The sequence below is a fragment of the Artibeus jamaicensis genome, unplaced genomic scaffold (assembly GCF_021234435.1).
Source record: "Artibeus jamaicensis isolate MK-2021 breed Jamaican fruit bat unplaced genomic scaffold, CSHL_Jam_final scaffold_1689, whole genome shotgun sequence".
NCBI classification, from domain to species: Eukaryota; Metazoa; Chordata; class Mammalia; order Chiroptera; family Phyllostomidae; genus Artibeus; species Artibeus jamaicensis.
In genome coordinates, this window is record NW_026522029.1 from 11,131,349 (window position 1) to 11,150,039 (window position 18,691).

The following is an 18,691-nucleotide window of genomic DNA, read 5'->3' on the forward strand; positions in this document are numbered from 1 at the left end:
AGGAAGGCGATAGGACTAAGTAAAAATTTTATTTCAGATTTTTGAGGAAATAGTTAAAAATCTTTTCAAAAGATTTTTCTCTCTGTGGGGGGCTCTCCCCACGTCTGCCCCCAGCCCCCCCCAAACCCCCCGGGAAACAAAGGGGAAGAGAGGGCAGGTGGGACGGACTTTTTACCTAAATATTTTCTAAAGATAGAGCCTGGTGCTTTTGAATATATTAACAAAATAAAAGCAGACCACAATATTGATGACAAAAACAATAAGTAACTATCAGTAATTTTGTGATTGGCAAAATACAGGGAGGGATTCTAGCCGTGATCAGGAGCCCAGAAAAGTATCTGTGAGTAAATGACCTTCACCATGAGACCCAAAGAATCTACAGACATTTCCCATCTCGATAACACTAGAGAGAGAGAAGTGTGTAAAGAAAAGATAATGATTCTACCATCAATGGAGCAAAAAAAAATTCTTGAATTAAAAAAAAAACCCTGTGCATTATTCTTTTTCTTTTGGAGAATGGTTAACAAGGCTTTTCTTTTCGTTCTTCTTCCTTTTCTTATATGTGTCTCTGTTCCCTGGTTCAGTCCCATAATTTCTGTGAAATACACTGTGGCTCCTGCAGGTGGCCACCCACCCAGGCCCGACACCCGGGAGCAGTGATCATCACCCAGTGCCCCCCAAGAATGATTACAACATGCAGTAAGTGACTATTGAGTCGGGGCCACTGCCTCTTCTCCCTTAGACAGTCAACTAAAAAAAAAAAAGAATGACAACGGAATAACCCTCCGAGACCCACCTTGATGGCTGTGCAGAGGAACACAGTCGGCCCACCTAAGGGAGAACCGCAGCGAGAAAACGGTACCAGAATCAAATACCAGCCGTCATCACAAGCGCGATGGGAAGCTGCGGTTGCTCATTTAGTCTCGCAGCCCAACACTTGCAGAAGAAAAGTCCATATTGTTCAATGGAGTTTTTAAAAAGAACGTGGAGGGCTATAAACTCCTAGTGCCTAAGGTAACCATCGTATTGATGTCTGCAGAATCTCATGACAGATGCGGCAGCTGCCACCGCAGTGTTGGCTGCAAAGCTGTACCCCAGCGCGTGGCATCGTCGGCTACTGAATGCAGGCGGGCTCAGCCCCAGGACGGAGCCCATCGGGCAGCCAGCCCAGGCTCAGCTGCTGGGGGAGCTGTTGGCCAGACAGAGCAGGAGAAGAGACGCGAGGCGTGACTCCTCCACAAGCTGGCCTTCAGGTGGCCTGATCTCCAAAGCCAGTATAGGGGCCACAGAGGAACTCTGCATGACGACCCCCAGCCCTCCCCTTCCCTGGAGGGAGGCATTAAAGCGATTGTACCAGCAGCGACCTACACCGAGGACCGGAGACGGAGCTGGTCCTCACCCCTCTCTTGTTTGGCAGGAATAAGGTTGGCTCCTCTAAGTCCTTTTAAAATCTTTTTAAATTAGCCACTGACCTTTACAAACCTGAATTTCTGGCTTCTCCTGAAAATTCGAGGATCTGACACAGTGTCACGAAGGACCCAGGGCGTCCTTCCGAGGGGGAGGCACTGTCTCACTCGCTGAGCACTCAGCACGCTCCACTGCCCGCTCGGTGTATGTCTCATTTGCATCATGGGCACTGACCGTTCCCAGCATCTGAATCCTAAGCTCAGGACTGACATCTGGAGCAAGAAGAGGCAAGGAGGGTGGGGACTGGGAAATATTGGTCTGAGAAAAATTCATTGTCTGATAAAGAAGAGTCCTAAAAGAGATATATTAATAAATGCAGGAGAAATTGGGCAGATCACCCAGAGATCAAAGACAGGGAGTGAGATCTCCCGAAAGTTGGGAGACAAAGCAAGGAGATAAAAGACTGTATTTTCGGATAGCTTCTACTCATTTGTGCAGAATAATGAAGGCAGCTGAAGCCCCAGCAAGAACCCATCAAAGCAAAAGTCTCTGTATAATACCATAGAGCATGTGGTTGAAACAGCTGACAGTTCTTTTCTCCGTATTGGATGCAGAACGTCCAAAGTCAGAAAGCCACCAGTGTTGGTTTCTGGTGCTGGCTGGCCCTCTTTCTGGCTTGCTGCTGCCTTCTCATAGTGCTCTCACCTGGTGGGGGGCAGTGGATAGAGAGACAGACAGACAGAGAAACAGAAAGCGCTCTGGTATCTCCTCTTATAAGGGCGCCATCTCAGCACCAGGGCCCCATTCATGACCTTGATGATGGAGAAAGCATCCCAAGGAAAGCCACATGGAGAGACAGGGGGAGGTTCAGAAGGGTCTTGAGCTTGGAAGCTCCTGCCCCTGTGAAGCTGTGGACATGTTCACCAATCCGAAAGCTGTCAGAAGCCCATCCTTTTGGGATGTTCATGGAGGTCTCACGACATAGGAATGATGGATAACTGACTTCATTACAGCCCCTTTCTCCTCTCTGGAGAAGGGGAGGGAGGGCTGAAAATTCCCAGGTTCCAATCACGGGGTGGTCTCTCTGGTGACTAGCACATCCAGGAGGCCCCCAAGATTATTGCCTCATTAGAATAAAAGGCCTTCCTATCACCCAAGAATTCCAAGGGATTTGGGAATTCTGTGTCTGACATTATTTCTCCTCTTTCAGGAAGTGATAAAGGTCTCTAGAGCCATGTGTCAGGAACCTGGGCAAAGACCAATATATGTTTTATTATTATTATTATTATTATTATTATTATTATTATTCCACACTTCATGAAGACAAAAGTGGGTTCTCTGCAATAACAAAATTTAGCATTGTGACATCATTGCTCTGATCAGATAAATGAAAGAAGCTGCAGCTAAACCAACACATGGGACCAAACTGTTTCTGTTTTGTAGGGACAGGACCTGCCAGAGTCTGTCTTACTTGAATTTCCTGTGAAAGAATCACCAGTGTGCAGACCCGCAGGCGTGGGTCAGTGGTGGCTGGTTGCCATCATGAACGTTTTTGCTCCTGGATCTTAGGCTCATTGTTTTATATTTTGCTGCATAGCACAGTTGGTATGATTTCATATTTAGATAATTCTATAAATCCACAGTAAAGTTATTATAATAGGTTACCACCTATAAAATAATATACAAACATATGACATTTTATACAGTGGTACAAATTAGAAAATAGAATAAAGACTATTTTAGTTGAACAAGCAATAAGGGGTAAAATGAATCTGACAGTTTGGAGAAGTCACTTTAGGATTCTGAACTTGTAATCTCTAGACTTTCTTTACTTTGTTAATATAATTCAGGTTATCTTTTAAACTTATGCAGTGAATTTTACTTCAAAATTATTAACAAAAATATAAAGGATATATAGAGGTGATCTCTCACTCAGAGGAAGATTCAGAGAAATGTGTCATGTTTCAGTTGTTAAACATTATGTAGTACATAGTGAACAACACATATTTGACAAAGTTGGCAGCCAGGGTGGTAGGTACACTTGTTTGCTTTATTATTCTGTAACTTTCTGTATTGAGATGAATTATAATAAGTTAATAACATTTAAAAACAAAGATGTGGGGGAAAAACAATGCTAGGAGAAGATAATGTGCTGTTGCAATTTGTCCATTGCCAAATTCCGATTAGAGAAACTAACCACGCCAGGTCACACGTTTCAAAAGGTAAAACCGTAATTAGCATTCATAGCTGTCCTTCACAACTCTTTAGCAGAAGGTGTTTATTTTCACAGTTGCATTTGTAATGCAGCCAGTGCCTTGACAGAAACTAACAAAAGTAAATCAGCAAAATCATTCTCCGTCTTCTTCCACCCACAGCCTCTGGGCAATCGCGGAAAGTCTGAACATCTGCTTGGATTGTGAATGCCATGTTCACTGATTCAGGGGACCCAAATAAGCAACAATTAGTCTGCTTGCCATGTGTCAAAAGATCCGTCGAGTTAATTCAAATTAAGACAGGATAAATTGAATCCAGTTGGCGTCGTGAGTATTTGTATGCAAAGTTTAAACAAGCATCAACTGTGTCGTTTTCTTTTTATTTACAAGCAAAACAAGAATACAGGGCCCTGGCTGGGTGGCTTAGGTGGTTGGAGCATTGTCCCATGCACCAAAAGGTTGAGGGTTCGGTTCCTGAGCAGGGCAGGTACGTAGGTTGCAGGTTCGATCCCCAGTCAGAGTATGTACAGGAGGCAACGGATGGATGTTTCTCACTCACATGGACGTCTCTCTCTCCTTCCCTTCCTCTCTCTCTGAAGTCAACAAATGTATCTTTAGGTGAGTACCTAAAACAAGAAAAAAAACAGAAACATATTGTTACATAATTTCAGAAATCACTATCTCTCATAATTTTTCTTATGTCATTGGATGTATTTTCTTGGGGTGGAAATTTTTCTAATATGTTTGAGCAGACTTCTGGATTGCCTTATATTAAAATACTGTTGTTGTTTTTTTGGACTCATTTATCTTATTTCCATTAATTGGCTCCTATGTATACAAATGGGTTTCAAAGCTTGAGATGCATGAATTTCAATAAATTATGCTCCCAAAGGTGAACCCTTTTTATACATAAACCTAACATGCATTTCTTACGTTTTAAACACTCCACAAAATGTTCATGTCGTTAAGGGGTCAAATGATAGATTTCCATCTCTTGTATTGGAAGACAATCTGCCATTCCAAATAACCGTGCTCGAACGAAGAGAGAATCTAAATATTCAAAGAATTAAGACACTCTGGAATTAGACAGGTTCACAGCTTAAGACAGAAGGGTTTCAGGAGCATTGATGAATCTCTCTCTAGTTTCCCAACTGATGACAAGGTTCCACATCCGTCCCTACTGATGTTTGCTCAGAGTCATGGAGCAGGTTCTGTACGCTATCGATCTTCGAAGAGGAGCCCCATGGGGCTGCTTTGTCTCTATCTAACACACCCCGATGAGGCGACTTTCATGAAAAGGAAAATAGAAAGCTGTTATACCGAGCTCTTATTCAACATTTACTTTAATGACTCACACTCTCCCATCTTTGACACTACATCAGTAAGAGATGAACGAGGAGGCTGTTAAAATTTGCGGTTCTGATGGAAGCTGGAAATAGGAGAACTAAGAAAAAAGAGGATGGATATTCATCATATTTTTAGGAAATACAGCACAGTTAGCCTAAGATTTAGAAGCGAAGGCATTCACGATGACAATTAGCGACCGCCGACCAGGAGGCCTTTAGGTCTGCGCGCTGGTGATTACTTCCCAGCAAATTAGAGCAAGACAGACTCTAACAGGTGCCGTTTCTAAAAATAGAAATAATTCGTTCCTGCTCAGGCCAGGGAGGAAGACACTTCTTCCATTCTTCCAAGAGGAATATCAAATAAACACTGGGTCGGCAAATAACATCGCCTGTCACCATGATCTACATAAAACCCAATACAAACTTCGGCTGCTAGAATTGGCATTGCAGAAGAAAAGTAAACTAATAACACTTTCCCAAAATGGTTAAATTATGTGGACAGCGACTTGCGACTAAACGCTGGTCATGGAGGGATCCTGAAGACAGTTTCCAGTAGCTATACCTGGGAGCTGAATTTTTTGCTTTTATTTTATTTATTTTTTATTCTATTTTTTTCAGGACCATTTATCCCACCTATACCCTCTCCCACCTTCACCCACCCCTCCTCCTCCCAGAATTATAAGCTTTTAGAAAGGCTTGGTGCAGCAGGTGAGATAGGACGGACGCCTCCTTTGCATGGAGTTCTCTAGTGCAAACCATGACTTGTGTGTGTTTGAGTGTGTGTGTGCATACACATTATCAGGTGTGTGTGACGATTTGCACAGGGAAACAGTAAAATCCAGTCAGATTGAGCTGGATTGAATATATGGTTTCTGGTCAGACGTTTTCTAGTCATTGCCCATTTCCATGGCTCTTTTTCGGCTTCTTCTATTTTTTAGAAACTTGTGAGGAGCCACGTGTGTTTGGAACTCTCCCATGAAGATGCTATTATGTCTCCTGGGTGAGAAATATTTGATCCAATCATTGGCACTAGAATCATGTCAATTTAGGCAAGTCGAGTGTTTGATTGGATGCATGGCTCTCATCAGGATGTGCTCAGATTTACTCAGACACTACGAAGACATTATGCAGTAGAGAGAAGTTTCAAACTGTCCTACCTCAAATCGCTCACTCTGTTTCCAAGATCAAGAATCCAGCATCAGTCCCCAGGCTGAACCAGCTCTCCAGCCCCAGGGGCTGGGGACAGGCCTGTGTTCCTTGATCTTCCCAGTGTACCACCGAAAGCTGAGTCCAGTCATCAATAATTCCTTCTGACAAATACCTGGAGGGTACTTATTCTGACATTTCTTTAACATTCTCCTTCTCTGCCCCCGAAATATTTAGTAGCTTTGGAGAAACTTGGGCTCTGGCCAAGAAATGAGATAGAAGAGGACACATTCTGTGCATAACCTGTTTCCTGTTTTGTATGTTGCATGCAAATACAGACTCCGCTTTGAGAGCCAGAGGGAGAAAAGCCCTCGAAGGGGCAGTTGGGAGGCGAAAAAACATAGAACTGAGCTCTAAGTTTGCACCCTCTGCACTCACAGGCAAAAAGCCACTTTGAAACAGCTTGTTTCCACAAGCTTAGCAGCAATGCTGAGACCAATCAAGTCTCGTCACATTGCAAGTCAGGTTGGCATTTGCCTGTCGTTAAGCTCTCGGAAACCCAGGAGGGCAGGAGTGTGCATAAGAGAAATTAAGAGAAGTGTATTTTCTCTTTGTTGGCTGTTCTACAGTGAACCGTGTGGGTATTTAACCTCTTCAAGGCCTATTCTCTCTCCCTCCCTGACTCATCTTTGCATTGGGGTCTTGTGAGTATCCCTGCTTCTGTATTTAATTCTTAAGTTGAATCTAAAAACAAGAATTATACTTTTCTCAATTATCACGGTCCTTTCCATGGTTCACCCAACATCTCAAGCTCCTTATTCTATCACACTTGTTCTGGCATCAAAGATATCAGGTTACCTAACCCTGCACTATTATTCTTCAGTAAGTCCTATAGGAATAGCTTTCGGTAACCGAGTCAATTTTCAAAAGCGATTTTGAAAAATAAGCCTGCAAAGGTGAGTCTTTGTATCTTCCCAGGATTTGACACCTGGCCGGCAACATACTCTTTAAAATGACTACCGCTGGTCATGGCAGTGGTGTAACACTGCATGTTCTACTTTTGATCTGGTCATTTTAGTCGTGGCCAAGGTCACTCCCAAAGAAAGCAGAGCATCAGTACTTTCACCGCAGGCGGTTTTCTTTTTCTTCAAAGGGATGTAAGTGTTTAGACCTTTGTTAAGTCGGCGATCTCCGCAGCAAACTCTTCTTAGTCCTGTCCCCAGGTCCTGGCAGCAAAGTAGTAGCCAAGTGTTTTGTTATTAATTCCCTACCCCATCAATTGGCAGCATCATTGTCTCTAGCTATTGCTCTTTACTGTAACCTAGACAATGTGTTTCAAAAACAAAACAAAATCCCTAAAATACACCAAAGTCATATTTTTCAGTCTTTTGTGCCTTTTCATTAAAGCATTGAATTACTGTTGCTGTAAGTAGGAATGCTGATGATTGTATGGTAAATTAGAATTCCATTTCGATGTAATGGAAATTTTAAAATACTAGCTCATACTGAAAATAACTGTGTGAACTGTTCCTGATCTGGCTGATCTGTTTTTATAGTAGATTTGAGAGATCTAATTTGATTCAGAGGTAGTTACACACAAAATGTGTAATACAAGTATTTACTGGTCGTGTGCTACGGGAAGTAAAATTAAATAAAATTAATATTGAGAGGTAAAATTATGTTTCGTGGGGATGAGCACCACTGAGGGATGGTGGATGTCATCAGTCCTTAAGCAAGGCATCTGAACCGGAATGATGCTCACACCATCCCTTTGGCAAACACTACAGTAAGTCAGGCAGTTCTACCTTCACTGGGCTGCAGAGAAACTACCTGAGGGTTCTCTCACTTCAGTTTGAAACATCAGGACAGTCTTCTGCTTTGCAGATCATATAGATGCTGCATTTACTGCAGGTGGTCTGTCTTCATTGAAAGTTCCCTCAGCTGCTGTAGATGCTGATGGCTGTTAGCAAGAATGAAGGGTCCCTTAACCCACTGTCACAAGGGCTTGGGGACCATGGAGCAGAGGCCAAGGAGACAGAGTACCTAAATATTGAAGTTATCATGCCCATGAAACATTGCAAATAAAGTGTAAAATTCAATGTAAATGAACTTTCCAATGGAAAATAAATGCACCATTTTACAGGGAACACATCAGGAAGCCAGCCATATAAGATTCATCATAGGAAGATCTGTAACTTTTAAAATTTGCCATCCCCTTACCTTCAATACCAGTTATTGACTGAGAGCTTGAGTTATGAGATATCAAGAGAACTGAGTAGGATATTGACCTAAATAATTGGGCTTATATGAGTTACTACTGAGTGTGATGTTTATAAGATATTCTATAACAGACTGGCCTTATTACCAGGTCATTTTTTAAAAACTGAGATAAAATTTAGCAAACCTAATGTTCCTGGTCATTATAGCACTTGCAGTCCTCCTCATTTATTCTGGCTTTGACCTTCAGTCTCAAATGCTATGAGTTTATGAGTCTTTCTCTTCATGATATAACACAAGACTGACCCCGCACTTTATCTTCTATGAAATACATTACTGTGCTCTGTGCAATGAAGTTATTTTCACCTTATGATTATGCTGATGATATTCCTCATTATAGAAACTCACAAATTCCAGAGTAGAGGCATCCAGAATGGGGTGGGGCTGTGAGGAGCAACTCTACTGACAGTTCAAAATATCAGCAGAAATATTTCAGACAAAGAAAAAGCATTCATTTCTCTCTAGGGCATCCTCTCAAAAACATATTTCACTTGTAAAAGCTGCTCTATTCACTTCATTCCATTCCCACCATCCAGTGTTCCTAAGCACACGCACTACTGGTCATAATTCATTGCACAATTTGAGTTTGATATCTGGGAAAAGCGATTTATTGGCCATTTATTTTTTCTCATGCTATGTATGCATTTTGAAATAAATAATTTCCAATGGAAACAGGAAAAGTAAATTTATTGGAGACAATGGCTGACATGATGGAAGCAGGACCCTACCCCCATTTTTCACTGGTGCTACCAGTGCCTCACATGCCTTCAAGACCAAAGCAGCCAGTTCCCGAGATGGAGCCCTTTCTCGCCAGACTCTCATCTTTGGTGAGTGATTCCTGCCTGGTCCTCCCCTCGAGGATAACGTGGAAATATCGTGTGCATGTCTGCTTGTCGAAGCCAAGAAGTGATGCGAAGCCACTCACATGAGCTCTTTTAATTGTTCTTGAACTAGCAACTGAGGAATTCTCACAGATGGGTTTATCATAACACTTTGTTAGCATTTTTGTTTAACAACTGCCTTTTCATCTGAAGGAAGCCCTGGAGGAAAATACACCATTCAGGAATAGGGCTTGAATATTAATTAAACGATGTTTCAAGTAGGAAGTTTTCTTTATGAAGGCGCTATGTGTCCATAGTGAAATTTGTGTATAAAATGCAATTTAAATTTCTGTAAGTTATACATACAAGTCATATTTACTAGATTTGCAATAAATCATTTCTTTTGTATTTAATGATTTTATTTCAGAAGCTGGTACTTTGATATCTATTGTTCCATAGGGGTTAATTGAGGCTACTTTGCATGTTTGCTGTAGTCCATATTTCTAATCAATATCATTGGGTGCATATTGATTAATGGTAGATATTTCACTAAAGGATTTACAAATGTCAGTAGGATAAGTTATTAAATTGGAGCATGGTCCATTGAGTGAGATTTTGGTGTGCCTGTTTGTTTGCTTTATGAGGAAGTGTGGTGATTTTATAACAGTGAATATTCTTTGTTAAATTTGTTGTAGAGATTTATACTAAAGTCACTAAGGCCTGAAAAAGATAATAATAAATATGGGACTATATTTAACTTTCTTTAACAACTGTGACACATTAATTATTTGGATGGGTACATATTTTTGGAAAAGAACATTACAAATTTTAAGTGTCTCTGAGACTGTGATCCACAGGCTATTTTGCTGGATATGTACCGAATTCTGTCTTTACGTTTATTCTGGGGCGTGGGGGTGTGTGTGATTGTGCATGAGATTGTGTGATACTGGAGAGAATGCTTTTGAGTTTGCGTGGATTCTTTATGCTTGGTTTTCCTAAGGTCTACTAAAATGAGCTTTCCTCTATCCTTCCTACTGAGATGTTAATAAATGAATGCTATTTTATTTAACGTGAAAAATGAACTCAATAACCTATCTCATATGTTTCTTCCCTCATCTTTTACTCTCTCTCAATGGAATCTATGATTAATTCATTAACACATTTTCAAGTAACCTTTATGGTTAACCCTATTAATTTAAAATTCTATCAATTAACATATCATTCATATTAACAGTATGCTTTGTATTTATTTGCTTTATGGGAGGCATATTGTATTATTTTTATTTGACAATACAACATTTTAGTGCACAACTTTTAAAGTGATACATTTTCTCATCCCATTGCACCTGGGTTGTGACATTTATCTTTCTTATGTTTTAAGAAAGGTGTTCAAAGTAAAATAAGAAATGACTTATTCTGAAAACTATCTGCCTTCGGTTGCGTCCAAACTCTACAAGGATTCGTATTCATCACCGTGGAAAGACAAGTGATAGGAAACAACTGACCTTCTGATGAATTCCAAGACTTGAAGCCAACACTCTTCAATTCAATAAATAAAAAATGGGTGACCATAGAAACGCAATTGCCAGCTATCATGTTACAATGATTAGAATGTTGTCAACTTTTAAAACATTCAGTATCCAAAAGAGTTCATTCCATTGTAGCATGTTTGATGTAAGCAAGCTTCAGGAACGATGCAGGATTTTGTAGAGTGATAGCCGAGACTCAAAACTCCCTTCAGTTGTGGGGCAGGAATCGGGGGTGAGATAGCAATCAGGGGGCCCTGCTGTTTGAAAAAACTACCTTCAAAAAAGATGACAAGAATCTGCCCTGAGGCATAATAAAAGTCTAAAGATGATTTTTAACTTCCTGTGATGTGACCTTGGAAGAAAGTTTCTGTTAGAAGTTTATTCTGAAAATTTCTAGCCTCTTCTCAGTTGTCTCATTTAAAAACATGTTTTTCATTCTAAAGACTTGCATATATGAGAAAGAGGATGATTTATATTCTTTCATATTATTAGTTAAGAGCTGATTCTCAGGAACCTTGGGGAGTTGCCAAATGAGGTTAGAATTTTAATGTCTTATTCCATTAATCTATTTTCAGAAATATGTATTTCTAGTAGAGAAAACCCTGGGTTTTAAAGTTAAATTTTGAGGGGGGTACACATGGTATTTTGGACATTTACTATTTTAACTCTTAATTTAAATGAAATTACTATGTTCAATTTTATAGAAGAAAATGTAATATATTTGACTTCATTAGTGGATATTGGAAGACATGCAGAAAGACCACAGTCATCTTCTTTCTTAATATAACTTCAACATGAGAGACTTTTCTTTAAAACATTTTTCTAGAACAAGTATAAATCACAATTTCCAAGAGGTAATCTGGCTAATGCTATTTGTTCATTTTAAACTTCATTCGATGATCAAGTTTGCATGTGTGTGCTGCAATAGCCATATTAATTTAAAATCCTGCAAGAAGGAAAGGTACTCTGAGCCAACATGTGTCACGGTTGACTGTTTTAAGTGACGAGGAATCCAGAATCTCAATCTGTAAATCCAACGACCTGGGCAGAGAGTTATGGCCCTTCTGTGCCCTCAGTTGGGATACAACCCCTCATCCCTACTTTGGAACTCTGAGTAGCATGCAGACCCCGGATCAGCCCAGACCAGTCAGCCTTCCATTTGCTCCCCGATGTTCCCTCCCTCACTTGACAAGACACCTGCAAAGCCATCTGCGCGGGCACAGCACTCCCTGGATCCTCATTAGACTTTTTACACACGGGAGAGCTGCAGTCTGTGTATACATCACAGCTGTAATCTTCTCATTCAGTTCCATACTTCACCTTACTCTGTCTTTTAGGAAAGACAGGAATCACATTTTAAGGGCGCATCAAGGTCATTGTATGTCCCACAGTTTTGCAGTTGGTATTTGTAGGGTAAACGAAGTCAGTCTGGCTCCCTCACCCAGATGTCTGGGGAACTGAGATAGGCTCTGTTCTCATAGCCTTGAGTCTGGATCTGAAAAACTGTATTCCCATAACACTGAGTGGGCTCGTGTGCGCAGAATCATGCTGTGTTACATGCTGTCTTGGCTTCTTGCCGTCATTGTTTGCATTTAGTGCGTAAGGGAGTTAGGGGCTCCCTGCTGGGGGACATGTGGCTTGGAGTGAGTGCGGACTGCCCACCTTTGAATAAAGGCATATCAAGCGTCCCCACAGCTCCATGCATTTTCTTAGGAGGGCCTGAATCGAGAGTGGACCTGCCAGGCTTTGATAGGCTGCAACACAGTATTATATGAATAAGCAGATGAGAACATCCAGATTTTTGTTTTCATCAATGTAAGACCTCTAAAAGTCTCTTTAGTTAGAAAGCACGAGGTTCCGGCCAAGATGGAGGCATAGGTAGAAACCCTTCACTTCTTCACACGACCAAAAGGAGGATAACAACTAATCTAAAATCAATAAACAACCAGAAGTGCCAGAAAATCAAACTGCATGAAACTCTGACGACCAAGAAATTAAAGAAAAAGTCAGCCAGAACAAGCAGACTAGTAAGAACCCATGGCATGGGCGGGGCTGCAGGGAGGTGGTGGACCCTGTGGGTGAGGCAATAGGCTGCGTGGGTGGGGCTGGCTAAAAGGGAACTGAGATTCAGAGTTGACTGTGGACTGCAGCAGTTGCCACAGTGGGAGAAACTCCCAGGCTCACATGAGGGTTCCTTGGAAAGTGGGCTGGAGATGAGCAGGAGAGCTGCACTGTTCCCTCTCTGGCCCCTCCCTGACAGGCAGAACCACAAGGCGACAAAGAGGGTTGCCCCACCCTGGTGAATACCAAAAGCCCCACCCCCTTACAACTTAACAGGTGCACGGAGAAAAAGAAATAGGACCCAAACGAAAGAACAGAGCAAAACTACAGAAAAAGAGCTAAGTGATAAGGAGATAGCCAACCTATGTGATGGAGAATTTAAAGCCCTGGTAATCAAAATGCTCACAGATCTGATTGAGCATGGTCAAAAAATGAAAAAAAAAATGAAAGATATCGAAAATGAAATAAAGCAAAATATCAGGGAACCAACAGTGACAGAAAAGAAACCCAGACTCAAAGCAACAGTTTGGAACAAAGGGAAGAAATAAAAATCCAACTGGAAAAGAATGAAGAAACAAGAATTCAAAAAAGGGAAGAGAAACTTAGGAATCTCTGAGAAAACCTGAAACATTCCAATATACGAATTATAGGGGTGCCAGAAGGAAAAGAACAATAGCAAGAAATTGAAAACTTATTTGAACAAAAATGAAGAAAAAGTTCCCCAATCTGGCAAAGGAACTAGACTTCAAGGACATCCAGGAAGCCCAGAGAGTCCCAAAGAAGTTGGACCCAAATAGAAACACACCAAGGCACGTCATCATTAAGTTACCCAAGATTAAAGACAAAGAGACAATCTTAAAAGCAGCAAGAATAAAGGAGACAGTTACCCACAAAGGAGTGCCCATCAGACTATCAACTGATTTCTCAAAAGAAACCTTGCAGTCAAGAAGGGGTTAGAAAGAAGTATTTGAACTGATGAAAGCCAAGGACCTACAACCAAGATTATTCTATTCAGCAAAGCTACCATTTAGAATGGAAGGGCAGATAAAGTGCTTCCCAGATAAGATCAAGTTAAAGGAGTTCTTTATCACCAAGCCATTATTATAATGAAATGCTAAAGGAACTTATCTAAGAAAAAGAAGATAAAAATATGAACAGTAAAATGACAACAAACCCACAACTATCAACAAATGACCCTAAAAAAAAGAAAAACAATGAATACAAAAACTAAGCAAACAAGTAGAACAGGAACAGAATTAGAGAAATGGACATCACCTGGAGGGATTTCAGTGGGGACGGGAAAGGGAGGAATAGCAGAGAAAAGGTACAGGGAAGAAGCATAATTGGTAGGCAAAAATAGACGGGGAGAGATAAAATATGGTATAGGAAACAGAGAACTCAAAAAAATCTTATATGTACAAGCCATGGATGTGAACTAAGTGGGGGACGGTGCTAGAGGGTTGAGGGGTGCAGGGCGGAATGGGGATAAAGGGAAAAAATTGGGAAAACTGTAGTAGCATACTCAATAAAATATGCTTTAAAAAAGAAAGCATGAGCTCCATCTGTACATATGATATAAAATAGGGGTATGTATTTATCAATCAGACATTGCTGCTCAATCTACTCAGAAACTTTGCTTCTATAAGCCATTCCCCCTGCATCTGTGTGCTTTGCTTTGAGACTTGCAACCTTACCCTTCCTCCAGAGGAAGGCTTTTGCAGTACAGAGCAGCAAGCATCTGGGAGTTTGGGGGTTTACACCTCTCTCGATGGCCCCTCATCAATAACTCACTGTGAGTGAGTTTGCAGGTCCAACTCGCTCGCTTTGGGCAGGTCAAAAATGTGTAACTTATGCTCCAGAGTTCACCATGGGATCAGGATGAAGCTGAGATTTTGCTTGAAATCTCAAAATTTCCTGGTCTTTTATTCTTTCCCTCACTTTTCTTCCTTCCTTCCTCTCTTTCTTTCTTTCTTTCTTTCTTTCTTTCTTTCTTTCTTTCTTTCTTTCTTTTTCTTTCTTTCACCAATTTCTTTTGGGAGCTTGCTTTAATAAATCACTTGCACACATATCCTATCTTAGGATCTGCTTCTAGAAAATCTGACCTAAGGAAAGAAGATTTGCAATAGCTATTCAAAATATATAATCATGTAGGAAAATGTTTTTATAGAGAAAATCCCCTGGTGTATGTGTGTTTGTGTGTGTGTGTGTGTGTGTGTGTGTGTGAGAGAGAGAGAGAGAGAGAGTTCTTGCATAGAAAATACATAGGAGGGAATATTTGGTAATTCTGGTTTAAGACACATGATTCACTGAAATAATTCGGAAAATTCTTCCCTAATGTGAAAATACAGGATTAAATATAACTAAAATAAATTAAATGCATAGTTGTACATGAAAGAGCAAAAGAGAAAATTCCCAAGTGTCAAAAATGCATAGGCCATAAGCCCAATGAATGACGGCAGCAAATATTGAGTCCCTTTGAACAATTCCTATTAATTTCACATGAAAACACAGAATTCTAGAACTTCACTAGGACAGAAATCTGAGTATGAATTTGTACTATCAGTGTAGCCCAAGCATCATCCAGGAGTTTAAAAGATGTAAAAAGAAATAACAGTACCAGAAATGGCCCAGATGTAGAAATAATCTTGATATCCATCAATGGACAAATGCATAACGAAGGTAGAATACCCCATGATTTCAATTAGATGTGGAGTATAAAAAAACAAAAGAATAAACAAAACAAAATAGAAACAGACACAAAATATGGAGAACAAGCTGATGGTTGCCAAAGGGGATGGAGCTGGGGGGTAAAAAGAAGAAATAGTAATAGATGTATTTAGGAAACCAGAATAAAGGGGAGATGAGTGACCTGCTGGAGGTTGTTACTGTCATGGTCTGTGTTTCCTTAGGGAGCCAGCGCTGGAACAGGTCATCATACAGGTGGTTTACTGAGACAACTCAGGACGGAAACAGGATAAAGCAGAAAGAAAACGTGATCTCTGGTGCAGTCTCATAGGATGTTTCAGCTGGTCATCTGAAGCTGGGATCACTCTTTAAGTCGTCCTAATGTGGGCGACCCAGGGTAGCTTCTATACGTCATGGCCATTAGTCATCTGGTACCCAGAGTCCCAGAGGGAAATCCCTTTGGGCTAGGTGGCTTTCTTCAGAGGAGACAGTGCAGATAAGCATTAGACAGCGATGAACTGTCTGCAAGCAACACTCCCAGCACCTAAGAAAATGGGCTTTTCATCCGTAAATGGAGATCCCTAAATGGAGATCCAATGGAGGGTGTTATATAGTACAGCACGGATTTCTATCAAAAGCTCAAAAAATATTTTCAAGCTACATGACACGAATCTGGAAGTGTTTCGTAGTGAACAAGTCTACACTTGTGACTATAATCCCTTTTATGGGCATTATCCTGAAGGCAGCAGTTCATAGAAGAGCAAGAAACATGCATCATAAGAATTAGAAATTAAGAAGAACAGTGTTCTTAAGTGACAGCATCAATCACGTACCTCCAGTTTCTGGTCATGCATTTAATCTTTGACCTTCTCTATCCTTCACCTTTCCTCAAACACAACCAATTTCTCTGAGAGCTTTTACCATCTCTGGTCCACGGATGCTTTGGGGGGAGCCTTGTAGTATCATATTCCCTAGAATGTTAAACACCGATGGCCATTTCCTTCTGGAAAGGTTCTTCCCGCCCACCTTGGGCGCCCCAACTCTCCTTGGTTAGTCCCACCCGGGCTGATTTTCCTTCATGGGCGCCTCCTCACTGCCTTCCATGTGGTGTCATTCCTGGCCCACGCCTGTCAACTGCCCAGCCTGGCGGGACCACCGCAGCCCTTCCGACCTGTCCGCTAATGACCTTCACATCTGCTGGGCAGGCTTGTCTTCACTCCAGGCATGCACCTGTTTGCCAATCGCATCCTCTGAGTCCAGAAGTCACCTGCAATTCAGAATGTACACAGCTAAACTTATCGTTTTTCATCCTCAAGCCTACTTTCCTAAACTGGAATTTTTTTTTATCAGAATCTAAATCTGGACCAAACTGAGAGAAACATCCACTTGACCATGCACACCAGAAGGTATTCATGCTTTTTTTTAACGCTGAGGAAATTAAACTTAAGAGCTTTCTTTGTCTCCAAGTGAAATATAACCCCAATCTCACATAGAAAGAAGTCAAATAAAAATGACACTCTGCTGCCTTATACATTCATATGAGACAACACACTCTTTGTAGAAAGTTTTTAAAGTAAGTTTCGATGGTTGGTATTTCTGAATAACTTTTGTATCAGATATAAATAAAGGAGAGTTTTGGGTCTTTTTCACATATGTAATAAAGATGGATATGTGTTATTTAGACATCACCTATAATTGAGAAGTCTTCCAATATAAGGTTATAGAAATTATATTTTAAGGTTCTCAAAAATATAAGCTTTCTTTATTTCCATAATTAATTACATTTTCTTGAATATATATCAAAGACAATGAATTAAGGTATATGTCAATAGCTATTATTTTTATAAAATGCACCTGTATTTCTAATCAATATCTCACATAGAAAGTTTTGAGTGGCAATTTTAGAAGTGTATCAACAGTGACATTCCTATCAGGGGTTTTCATCTTACTTAAAGAATCCTGCATGTAAATAAATGCTCTCTGGCTAAGCCCTGGTCAGGTAGCTCAATTTGTTAGAGCATCCCAATACCCCACTACCTGAAGGTTGTGGGTTCAATCCCCAGTCAGTGCAAATACAAGAACCAAGTAATCTCTCTCTTCCCCTCTCCTCTATCTCTCTAAAATCAATTGGAGAAGTAATACGTAGCAATTCACCTGGAAGTTATGTTACTCAAAAGAAATTCACAACATGATAAATTTATTGCCAAAGTGTCACAAACATGTCAAAGCTACAAAGATTTTCAACAATGACACATTACGAACAGCATTCAAAGTATCTTCACGCTGAGAGAAATAAGGTGGGCACTCAGATTCAAATTCTCATGTTTTGGTTTTGCTTTGTTTGATATTTTTGCAAGACTTCATCATAAGCCCATGAAGGTTTGCTGGATTAGATAGTTATTTCTGGAGCAATACTTGACGGTGTCCATTAGCCTGTACAAGAATCAGTTACTAGGAAGCGCAATACCAGGGCGGGTCATTTAATGTCATTGGCACGTCTGAAGGTTAGACTTCCTACTTTGCACTACAAGCGCTCCTTTCGTGTTTCTGCTTCTATCTCCCTGCCTCTTTCTCTGCCTCAATGTGCCCTCCTCCTCATTTCCGGAACTGGGATTCTTCTTTTATTTGTTGCCTGGGTTCCCATCTATTTTTCAGAATGAGTAATTCTTCAGATGAAAGCCCAAACAGAAATGATTCAGGAGCAACCACAAGTCCAGACTCCTGCCCTCTCTCGATGACAAATCCTCTCTCTTGTGTAAAGAATAAAGAATTCCGGGACATCAATAATGACTCACAATCTGCTCCCGTCATTATACTGCCTATGAATCAGCAAGAAAAATGAATGTTGGTGAATAACGCACCTAAACCCCCTCCCCATCAAAAAGGAGGAGCAGCTCGGGCCACGCTGATTACAGTTTATTTACTTTTTGTCAAATAAGTTAAATACATAGTCTACGTAGACTTCACTTTTTCACTAAAGTAATTTTAATTGTTTTTTTTTTCTATAGTCACTAGGCTCCTTTCTTGGCAGTTTTAACTTGGATCAAGTTGACTAAGTGACTCAGACAAGAATCGCTTTAAGTTGTTTTTCTTACCACTGCTCCATAAATCAATGACAACGATGGGAAAAATAATGCCAAAATGGTCTTATAATTCTCTTTGCAAAGGATGATGTGGCTGTCAAGGGCAGGACAACACAAAATGAC